Source organism: Pseudophryne corroboree, chromosome 9 (genome assembly GCF_028390025.1).
Source record: "Pseudophryne corroboree isolate aPseCor3 chromosome 9, aPseCor3.hap2, whole genome shotgun sequence".
NCBI lineage: Eukaryota > Metazoa > Chordata > Amphibia > Anura > Myobatrachidae > Pseudophryne > Pseudophryne corroboree.
Genome location: NC_086452.1, coordinates 99588303 through 99601008, shown reverse-complemented (window position 1 = coordinate 99601008; position 12706 = coordinate 99588303). Strand labels below are relative to the sequence as shown.

Sequence of the window (12706 nt, the reverse complement as noted above, 5' to 3'; positions counted from 1 at the left end):
CTGCCAGCAAACTGCTAAACTAGTATGAAAAAAAAACCACCACAGGTATACAATGTAGATGGATGGATTGTATACTTATTATTATTAATGGATGACGAGTGACGACACAGAGGTAGGTACAGCAGTGGCCTACCGTACTGCTATATACAGTATAATGGACCTGGTGGACACTGTCAGCAAACTGCTAAACTAGTATAAAAAAAAAAGCCACCACAGGTATACAATGTAGATGGATGGATAGTATACTTATTAATGGATGACGAGTGATGACAAAGAGGTAGGTACAGCAGTGGCCTACCGTACTGCTATATACAGTATAATGGACCTGGTGGACACTGTCAGCAAACTGCTAAACTAGTATAAAAAAAAAGCCACCACAGGTATACAATGTAGATGGATGGATAGTATACTTATTAATGAATGACGAGTGACGACACAGAGGTAGGTACAGCAGTGGTCTACCGTACTGCTATATACAGTATAATAAATGGACCTGGTGGACACTGTCAGCAAACTGCTAAACTAGTATAAAAAAAAGCCACCACAGGTATACAATGTAGATGGATGGATAGTATACTTATTAATGGATGACGAGTGACGACACAGAGGTAGGTACAGCAGTGGCCTACCGTACTGCTATATACAGTATAATGGACCTGGTGGACACTGCCAGTAAACTGCTAAACTAGTATAAAAAAAAGCCACCACAGGTATACAATGTAGATGGATGGATAGTATACTTATTATTATTAATGGATGACGAGTGACGACACAGAGGTAGGTACAGCAGTGGCCTACCGTACTGCTATATACAGTATAATGGACCTGGTGGACACTGTCAGCACACTGCTAAACTAGTATAAAAAAAAGCCACCACAGGAGTGTTTTTCAGGCAGACAAACGTATACTGGTGGTCACTGTCAGCAAAACTGCACTGTACTCCTGCTATAGCTGCTCCCCAGTCCCCACAATTAAGCAGTGTGAGCACTCAGCACAGATATATCATGCAGCACACTGAGCACAGATATGGTATGGAGCGTTTTTTTCAGGCAGAGAACGGATAAAAAACTGGTGGTCACGACTCACTTATCAGCAAAACTCCGCACTGTACTGTACTCCTCCTAACAGCTGCTCCCCAATCCTCCCCACAATTATAGTAAAATAAAACAAGCAATCAGATCAACCAACTGTCTCGTATTAGTAGTAGTACGGAGAGGACGCCAGCCACGTCCTCTCCCTATCAATCTCAATGCACGTGTGAAAATGGCGGCGACGCGCGGCTGCTTATATAGAATCCGAATCTCGCGAGAATCCGACAGCGGGATGATGACGTTCGGGCGCGCTCGGGTTAACCGAGCCATACGGGAGAATCCGAGTATGGCTCGGACCCGTGTAAAAAGGGTGACGTTCGGGGGGGTTCGGTTTCTCGGAAACTGAACCCGCTCATCACTAAGTGGAACTGATGTAGTGTTGGGCCAAGATTAATGCCACTGGATAAACCACTAGAATTGGAAATTTATCGGTAACTTCCTGGAACATGAGTGGCCTTTAAGTCTGGTTGTTGACCAAATTGCCAATATTATGCGACTCTCCCGAATTACAAATATTAAAAGGATGATATGCTCGCCACTCTTGAAAGTCTGGATTATCTAGGAAAGGAAGATATAGTGATTTATGCACACTAGCATTATGTTTATGCCTCATTAAAATCCATAATTTCTTGATATACCATAACAGTGGGTTCTCCTTAACATGAAAGGGGACTTATTGGTTGTGGAGATGTAAAAAGGTTACTAAGTCCCGTGGCCACCGACACCCTCTCTAAGAAAATGACCTGAGTCCAATCTAAGTACCACCAAATTGGACCAGTTTATGCAAAATCACAAAATGTTTCCATATGATTGTAAAAGTTGAAAAATGTGTATTAATGAGTCTGCAGGTCTGGATATGTATAGTAAAATATCATCAGTGAAAACTGTCAGCTTGATTTCTCTGTGCCCAATCTTAATGCCTTGGAATTGAGAATCGTTTTCTAAAAAGTGATCAATAGCCAAATTAAATCGGAGTGGGGAGAGGAGACAGCCGTGACGTGTTGTGTTCCCTGGTGCTGGGTTAAAGTATTTTCTATGCTTGGGAACCCTCTAGCGGTTTGGGGTAAGGTCATGCAGACCATCCCACAAATATGGCCTGTTTAGTAAACCATTTATAGTTCTAGTTTAATGAAACTACTTGAATTTTCATTTTACATTAGCCATCTACACCTCTTTGCTCCATAACAAGTGAATGGATGTTGCCGTGAAAGAAGCCTTTGCTTGTTTTGACTGTGTTTACCTTAATTATTGAGCTATTTGAAGAGTGCACCACTTTAAAAGTACAGTACCCGTTTCTTTCCTACCAGGGAGACACCTGTAGTTGAAGGAACCCAATGAACTTTGGGTTCAATACATGTATTCCTTGTTAAAGGTTACCATGGACTAAATGTTTTTTTCAATCCCCTCTTTGATGGAAGTGAAGACTGCTATAACATCATAGTGGGAAACTTAGAATTCTATTCAGGGTCATTTCCAGTCATCAATTATTACATTCTTGGGCATAAAATGGATTATCTGAGTTTTAATTGCAGGCTGAAAAAGTCAGACAAGACTTGCTAAGTCCTATAATTCATTTAAATTATTTTACAGGATATATTGGTAACAATTGAAGTTCTGAAGCTACAAGGAACGTTGGTGACATTATGTTTAGCTTCTAATGGCTGATCAATAGTCTACTACCAAGTCCCACATCAAACACCTTGTCATGGTCTCTCTCTGAGGCCCAAATATTTAAAGAAGGGCTGAACCCTTCAAAGGGCTTGAACTGCCCACTTGGTCAATTTTTAGTCAAACAAAATTCTAACAAAGGCAATAATGAAACATAAAAACACCATAAGTAAGAAATAAAAAAACATAACCCTAAAGTGAATTTATATAAGCATAGACTGTTGGGGTTCAGCTATCAGTGGTTCAAAATGGGAAGAAAAGTCTTTTAGTAGGTAAGCTATTGAGCTCTGATTCTGTTCTACTGCGTAGGCAAACACAGTCCGGCCAGCGGCTACTACATCAGTATAAAGGGCCGAATTCAAGCCAAAACACTTGTTGCATGCTAATTGTGCATCCTTAATGGGCTGGCAACAATTGTCCTAAGATCAAACATTTTGGAAACCTTCCTCTAGAAATTCTGTGTTTGCCCCTGTACTGTACATATTTGTTAATGATTTATCAAGGTCTCCTAAATATGAGCTAAGGCTAGACAGTTGACAAATTTACTTTATCACTCCCGTACTGGTCTAACCTTAAGGGCACTCCATTTATTTATTTATTTATTACCAGTTATTTATATAGCGGACACATATTCCCCAGCGCTTTACAGAAAATATTTGGCCATTCACAACAGCCCCTGCCCCAGTGGAGCTTACAATCTATATTCCCTACCACATGTACACACAGACACATTCACACTAAGGTTAATTTTTGTTGGAAGCCAGTTAACCTACCAGTATATTTTTGGATTGTGGGAGGAAACTGGAGTACCCGGAGGAAACCCATGCAAGTACGGGGAGAATATACAAACTCTGCACAGTTAGGGTCATGGTGGGAATGGAACCCATGACCTCAGTGCTGTGAGGCAGTAACGCTAACCATTACACCATCCGTACTGCCCTCCATTGCCTATATGGCTTAATAATAGCAGCTTTGAGAAAACAATGACTTTGCATCCAATTGTACTGATTAATATTTTCATAAAAATTCGCCTTTCTATACCTACATATATTTTTAACTTTTATTTTCTCTTCTGCTGTTCCACGCTCACTCTAGCTCATTTATTTCCAGTATTTGTATACTGCCTTTATTTTATGTTCACTATGTATCATTTACATTTACACTTTAAAGAAAATAATAAACCTACATTGTGAAAAAAAATAATATTTAAGAATATCGCATACAGAAACTGCTAGGTGTTAATCCATGTTAAGAAAACTTATTGGGTTTCTGCTAAATCTTCCTGTTACCATGGGGAGAGATTTTATGGAGAGTACATCATGCTGACTGTAAGGACAGATTACTTGTAACGCGTTTACATATACAAGACTGGAGAGCTTGGAGTGGATATCTGATTATATCTAAACTGTGGACTCAGAGTACATTTAATCACTAAATTAACTGCGTTTAATGTTTTTCTTGTCTGCAAAGCCACACAACTGACCTGAAAGTGCACTTATCTAAGGCATCAACAGCTTGTCATGTTCTATGGAAGCTGAAATTGAACTGTGTCCAATGTAGGGCTATACATGTTTTACCTCCAACCACGACCCTTATTGCTGGAAACATCAGTCATGAGAACTGAAGATCTCTTATTATATTTACACGTTGAAAAACTGAGAGTTTTAATGAACAATTAAAAAACACGGCAACATTCTGGCTTTCAGATGATATTGACTTACAGTATGTTAGTGACTGGACAAGGGTTGGCTTTCTTCCACGGCTCTATTGTTTGAACAAACCACTCTCAGCACACACATTACCCTCTATCAGATATACCCTGGATACATGGTACAATTGAAGAAACTATTAAACCTGGCAGACTACCCATTTCCACTCACCCCTATTTGCAAACACTTTCACTTTCCTTTTATGCTTTGCTTCCCTAGCCATAATCCCTTAGTTTAATGTCTGAGACAGGGGTGAAGCTGGAACTTTGTTGATCCCACAACAACACTTTGAAGGTCCCCCTTCAGCTTTCTAGAGAGTACACCTCTCACTCGGCCCACCCCCGGCCCTCTGTGAGGCCTTACTGCCACTACTCCTCTTTCCCCCAAGACCATCAGAGATTGGGCACTAGGCCTGTGGGGACAGACAGGCCTTAGGCTTGATGCATAATAGGCAGGCACTAGGCCCGTTGCCGTCAGTCAGGCCTTCGGCCTGTGGACAATAAGGTGGGCACTTGGACCTGTTCACATCTGAATCAGGCTTCATGTGTGCATGCATACTACACAATGTGCACGACATATCACATTCTACCATCTCACGTGCAGCATATCAAACGCGACTATTTGATGAACAATGGCTGAAAATGATTAGGGGTACACGCTATAAAATGGTAGTCCGTCCCCATCCACCTTGGAACTAAGACATTTTTTTTCATCATTTGCCATTACATAAACAAAATGGATATCTTACTTTGATTTGAAAGCACCAAGGGACCAAACAAGAGGTTTGAAAGAAAGGACTCTTTTTTGGGAGCACTCTTAATTCAGAGGTTATTAGTATGATTAGTAGATTGTCAAAAAAGCAATTTAATCAATAAAAGTCAAAATTCTAAGAGTGACTGTATGTGAAAAACAAAACTTAGCGAAAATATTGATAAATCGAATTATTCGTGATCTCCAGATTCACGATATACAAATTGCCAGGAGTAGAGTTCTGTGACGCTTTTGTCAAAAGGAATCTGCATAATATATTCTGTGGAATATATGACCATCATTCATACTGCTAATATCCATTACGGATTTTATAAATGCAGGGAATAAAATCATTGGTTATGCGAATCCCAGTATTAAATGACATAAAGTTGAGTGCCACTGTGTCCAATAGCCAATTTATTGCAGTACCAGGGTGTTCAAAGGAGGTCTCCCTTCCTTGTACTGACCCGGCCTTTCACTGCTTAGCTTCCAAGTTCGGAAGAGATTGGGCATCTCCAGTGAAGTGTGACCGCAATTATTGGACTTTTTCTCCTTGGTCACTCCAAATATATGCCAAATGGTTGCTGTACGTTAGGAATAAGGAATTCGTAACAGGTAAGTTACAAATAAAGGAGATTACATGCAATCAGCTGATTTGTCAATATATGACACAAAAGTCACAGGGGTTAATTACATCTGCATAATTAATCAGGTATGTGGAAAAATTCAAATATGCCACATCTATGATAATCTGTGACACGGCGGTCACAAAAAAATGAGAGAAATATACATACATATAGTTACGAATATTCAGCAGATGTAACGACGCAGCCACAAAAAAAGGGGGGAAGAGAAAGTAAACGTATGCAATAATCCTGACAATCACCAGCTGATTAATCAGCATATGACACAATGGTCAAAAAGAGATAATTATACATACACTCCCTTAATTATGTGGCTAAGTTTTTTGATTGACCTATAGTCAGCTGATAGACATACGTGGCACAGCGGCCACAGAAAGAAATTAGATGCATGTAATCAGACAATCATCAGCTAATTAATTAGAATATGACACAGTGGTCACCAAAAGATAATTATGAGCACAATTCCTTAAATATAGTCCCTCAATTATGTAGCATGTGACATAGCAGTCACGGAAAAAATCACATAGATTATTAGGAATAATATATGTGGGAAAATTCATAAACACCACATATCATCACTAATTGATTAATTTTAAATCTGAGCTTAGAACAGATCACCAGTACGGCCGTACCAATTAATTTAGATGCCTATTCAATTTATGCTGTAGAAGACAGCGTGAGATTTATGGTGAAATAGTAGACAAACGGACACAAATCAAGCGGATACCAGCTCTGGGGGGGGGGGGGTTTGGGGGAAAAGAAGGATTGGGGAAAAAAATATATGTATCACAGCAGTTTATACAAACTTGCAGGGAGTGTTGCTGCAATAGATAATTGATTTGAGTACAAAAAAAAAAAAAGTGAAGTGAAGAAGATGCCATATTGTGGCAGCTAAAAAGTGTGAATTAGAAAAAAAAGATAAGACAAAACTGTGTCCGAGGCAAGCTCAGTAATCCAAGTGGAGACCTCTAAGAAACGTAAAACTATTGAACTTAAAACATCAACTGAATTTTCACTACCTCAAGTAGCGACACTAACGGGATAAGCAGTTAGCAGTGGGTGTCCGGCAGAGCAATTCAATTGATAATCGCATGCCCGGAGTGACCACAATTTTGCTTTCAGCTTCCTGAGGCGGTGAGCAGCAATGTGCGAAACTCCAAGGTTTGGGTGCTCTAACAGGACTTCAGACGGGTTTAGCCGCTATTAGCAGCTAAACCCGGTGCTTTTAAGGTGACAAGTGCAATTATTAATGGGCACCCAGAACAATTGAACTGCATATATACTCAAAAAGTCATTCATAAAAAGACCTGCCAAGAAAATGTCTCATATGCGTCTCCCAGCATGACGCGCGGCATTGAAGCGCCTGTGGATGATGTCACATACACCCACGGCGGCCTGATGGTGGCGGGAGGCGGGAGATCACAGCAGTTACACGGGGTTTACACACTATTTAAGGTATGAATTTGCTTTATCACTTTATTCTGTTATGTCCTGATAAAAAGGGTTTGAGCCTTGAAACGCTGACTCACATCGATTAAACATTAGAGATGTGCACTTGAAATTTTTCGGGTTTTGTGTTTTGGTTTTGGGTTCGGTTCCGCGGCCGTGTTTTGGGTTCGACCGCGTTTTGGCAAAACCTCACCGAATTTTTTTTGTCGGATTCGGGTGTGTTTTGGATTCGGGTGTTTTTTTAAAAAAACACTAAAAAACAGCTTAAATCATAGAATTTGGGGGTCATTTTGATCCCAAAGTATTATCAACCTCAAAATCCATAATTTCCACTCATTTTCAGTCTATTCTGAATACCTCACACCTCACAATATTATTTTTAGTCCTAAAATTTGCACCGAGGTCGCTGGATGACTAAGCTAAGCGACCCTAGTGGCCGACACAAACACCGGGCCCATCTAGGAGTGGCACTGCAGTGTCACGCAGGATGGCCCTTCCAAAAAACACTCCCCAAACAGCACATGACGCAAAGAAAAAAAGAGGCGCAATGAGGTAGCTGTGTGAGTAAGATAAGCGACCCTAGTGGCCGACACAAACACCGGGCCCATCTAGGAGTGGCACTGCAGTGTCACGCAGGATGGCCCTTCCAAAAAACACTCCCCAAACAGCACATGACGCAAAGAAAAAAAGAGGCGCAATGAGGTAGCTGTGTGAGTAAGCTAAGCGACCCTAGTGGCCGACACAAACACCTGGCCCATCTAGGAGTGGCACTGCAGTGTCACGCAGGATGGCCCTTCCAAAAAACACTCCCCAAACAGCACATGACGCAAAGAAGAAAAAAAGAGGCGCAATGAGGTAGCTGTGTGAGTAAGATAAGCGACCCTAGTGGCCGACACAAACACCGGGCCCATCTAGGAGTGGCACTGCAGTGTCACGCAGGATGGCCCTTCCAAAAAACACTCCCCAAACAGCACATGACGCAAATAAAAATGAAAGAAAAAAGAGGTGCAAGATGGAATTGTCCTTGGGCCCTCCCACCCACCCTTATGTTGTATAAACAGGACATGCACACTTTAACCAACCCATCATTTCAGTGACAGGGTCTGCCACACGACTGTGACTGAAATGACGGGTTGGTTTGGACCCCCACCGAAAAAGAAGCAATTAATCTCTCCTTGCACAAACTGGCTCTACAGAGGCAAGATGTCCACCTCATCATCATCCTCCGATATATCACCGTGTACATCCCGCTCCTCACAGATTATCAATTCGTCCCCACTGGAATCCACCATCTCAGCTCCCTGTGTACTTTGTGGAGGCAATTGCTGCTGGTCAATGTCTCCACGGAGGAATTGATTATAATTCATTTTAATGAACATCATCTTCTCCACATTTTCTGGAAGTAACCTCGTACGCCGATTGCTGACAAGGTGAGCGGCGGCACTAAACACTCTTTCGGAGTACACACTTGTGGGAGGGCAACTTAGGTAGAATAAAGCCAGTTTGTGCAAGGGCCTCCAAATTGCCTCTTTTTCCTGCCAGTATAAGTACGGACTGTCTGACGTGCCTACTTGGATGCGGTCACTCATATAATCCTCCACCATTCTTTCAATGGTGACAGAATCATATGCAGTGACAGTAGACGACATGTCCGTAATCGTTGTCAGGTCCTTCAGTCCAGACCAGATGTCAGCATCAGCAGTCGCTCCAGACTGCCCTGCATCACCGCCAGCGGGTGGGCTCGGAATTCTGAGCCTTTTCCTCGCACCCCCAGTTGCGGGAGAATGTGAAGGAGGAGATGTTGACAGGTCGCGTTCCGCTTGACTTGACAATTTTGTCACCAGCAGGTCTTTGAACCCCAGCAGACTTGTGTCTGCCGGAAAGAGAGATCCAAGGTAGGTTTTAAATCTAGGATCGAGCACGGTGGCCAAAATGTAGTGCTCTGATTTCAACAGATTGACCACCCGTGAATCCTTGTTAAGCGAATTAAGGGCTGCATCCACAAGTCCCACATGCCTAGCGGAATCGCTCCCTTTTAGCTCAATGCCTCCAGCTTCTTCTGCAAAAGCCTGATGAGGGGAATGACCTGACTCAGGCTGGCAGTGTCTGAACTGACTTCACGTGTGGCAAGTTCAAAAGGTTGCAGAACCTTGCACAACGTTGAAATCATTCTCCACTGCGCTTGAGACAGGTACATTCCACCTCCTATATCGTGCTCAATTGTATAGGCTTGAATGGCCTTTTGCTGCTCCTCCAACCTCTGAAGCATACAGAGGGTTGAATCCCACCTCGTTACCACTTCTTGCTTCAGATGATGGCAGGGCAGGTTCAGGCGTTTTTGGTGGTGCTCCAGTTTTCTGTACGTGGTGCCTGTACGCCGAAAGTGTCCCGCAATTCTTCTGGCCACCGACAGCATCTCTTGCACGCCCCTCTCGTTTTTTAAAAAATTCTGCACCACCAAATTCAAGGTATGTGCAAAACATGGGACGTGCTGGAATTTGCCCATATTTAATGCACACACAATATTGCTGGCGTTGTCCGATGCCACAAATCCACAGGAGAGTCCAATTGGGGTAAGCCATTCCGCGATGATCTTCCTCAGTTGCCGTAAGAGGTTTTCAGCTGTGTGCGTATTCTGGAAACCGGTGATACAAAGCGTAGCCTGCCTAGGAAAGAGTTGGCGTTTGCGAGATGCTGCTACTGGTGCCGCCGCTGCTGTTCTTGCGGCGGGAGTCCATACATCTACCCAGTGGGCTGTCACAGTCATATAGTCCTGACCCTGCCCTGCTCCACTTGTCCACATGTCCGTGGTTAAGTGGACATTGGGTACAGCTGCATTTTTTAGGACACTGGTGACTCTTTTTCTGAGGTCTGTGTACATTTTCGGTATCGCCTGCCTAGAGAAATGGAACCTAGATGGTATTTGGTACCGGGGACACAGTACCTCCAACAAGTCTCTAGTTGGCTCTGCAGTAATGATGGATACCGGAACCACGTTTCTCACCACCCAGGATGCCAAGGCCTCAGTTATCCGCTTTGCAGCAGGATGACTGCTGTGATATTTCATCTTCCTCGCAAAGGACTGTTGGACAGTCAATTGCTTGGTGGAAGTAGTAAAAGTGGTCTTACGAGTACGACTTCCCCTCTGGGATGACCATCGACTCCCAGCAGCAACAACAGCAGCGCCAGCAGCAGTAGGCGTTACACGCAAGGATGCTTCGGAGGAATCCCAGGCAGGAGAGGACTCGTCAGAATTGCCAGTGACATGGCCTGCAGGACTATTGGCATTCCTGGGGAAGGAGGAAATTGACACTGAGGGAGTTGGTGGGGTGGTTTGCGTGAGCTTGGTTACAAGAGGAAGGGATTTACTGGTCAGTGGACTGCTTCCGCTGTCGCCCAAAGTTTTTGAACTTGTCACTGACTTATTATGAATGCGCTGCAGGTGACAAATAAGGGAGGATGTTCCGAGGTGGTTAACGTCCTTACCCCTACTTATTACAGCTTGACAAAGGCAACACACGGCTTGACAAATGTTGTCCGCATTTCTGGTGAAATACTTCCACACCGAAGAGCTGATTTTTTTGGTATTTTGACCAGGCATGTCAACGGCCCTATTCCTCCCACGGACAACAGGTGTCTCCCCGGGTGCCTGACTTAAACAAACCACCTCACCATCAGAATCCTCCTTGTCAATTTCCTCCCCAGCGCCAGCAACACCCATATCCTCCTCATCCTGGTGTACTTCAACACTGACATCTTCAATCTGACTATCAGGAACTGGACTGCGGGTGCTCCTTCCAGCACTTGCAGGGGGCGTGCAAATGGTGGAAGGCGCATGCTCTTCACGTCCAGTGTTGGGAAGGTCAGGCATCGCAACCGACACAATTGGACTCTCCTTGTGGATTTGGGATTTGGAAGAACGCACAGTTCTTTGCGGTGCTTTTGCCAGCTTGAGTCTTTTCAGTTTTCTAGCGAGAGGCTGAGTGCTTCCATCCTCATGTGAAGCTGAACCACTAGCCATGAACATAGGCCAGGGCCTCAGCCGTTCCTTGCCACTCCGTGTGGTAAATGGCATATTGGCAAGTTTACGCTTCTCCTCCGACAATTTTATTTTAGATTTTGGAGTCCTTTTTTTACTGATATTTGGTGTTTTGGATTTTACATGCTCTGTACTATGACATTGGGCATCGGCCTTGGCAGACGACGTTGCTGGCATTTCATCGTCTCGGCCATGACTAGTGGCAGCAGCTTCAGCACGAGGTGGAAGTGGTACTTGATGTTTCCCTAATTTTGGAACCTCAACATTTTTGTTCTCCATATTTTAATAGGCACAACTAAAAGACACAGAGGTAGCTACAGCCGTGGACTACCGTACTGTGTCTGCTGCTAATATAGACTGGATGATAATGAGATGAAATCAATATATATATATATAATATCACTAGTACTGCAGCCGGACAGGTATATAATATATATTTATTATGTACTAATGACTGATGACGGACCTGCTGGACACTGTCAGCTCAGCAGCACCGCAGACTGCTACAGTAAACTACTATAGTAGTATGTATCAAGAAGAAAGAAAAAAAAAAACCACGGGTAGGTGGTATACAATTATGGATGGACCAGCGACTGCCGACACAGAGGTAGCTACAGCCGTGGACTACCGTACTGTGTCTGCTGCTAATATAGACTGGATGATAATGAGATGAAATCAATATATATATATATATAATATCACACTAGTACTGCAGCCGGACAGGTATATAATATATATTTATTATGTACTAATGACTGATGACGGACCTGCTGGACACTGTCAGCTCAGCAGCACCGCAGACTGCTACAGTAAGCTACTATAGTAGTATGTATCAAGAAGAAAGAAAAAAAAAAACCACGGGTAGGTGGTATACAATTATGGATGGACCAGCGACTGCCGACACAGAGGTAGCTACAGCCGTGGACTACCGTACTGTGTCTGCTGCTAATATAGACTGGATGATAATGAGATGAAATCAATATATATATATATATATATAATATCACACTAGTACTGCAGCCGGACAGGTATATAATATATATTTATTATGTACTAATGACTGATGACGGACCTGCTGGACACTGTCAGCTCAGCAGCACCGCAGACTGCTACAGTAAGCTACTATAGTAGTATGTATCAAGAAGAAAGAAAAAAAAAAACCACGGGGAGGTGGTATACAATTATGGATGGACCAGCGACTGCCGACACAGAGGTAGCTACAGCCGTGGACTACCGTACTGTGTCTGCTGCTAATATAGACTGGATGATAATGAGATGAAATCAATATATATATATATATAATATCACACTAGTACTGCAGCCGGACAGGTATATAATATATATTTATTATGTACT

At 43.0% G+C, this 12706-nt stretch overlaps 1 long non-coding RNA gene and 1 pseudogene across 1 annotated transcript in view; both read right to left on the bottom strand.

The window, feature by feature from the left end:
- The window catches only part of LOC134956742 (uncharacterized), a 258116-nt gene that overhangs the window by 175538 nt on the left and 69872 nt on the right, over positions 1-12706 (bottom strand). The gene's annotated exons all lie outside the window — the stretch shown is intronic.
- Positions 5636-5755, bottom strand: LOC134962112 (5S ribosomal RNA; annotated as a pseudogene).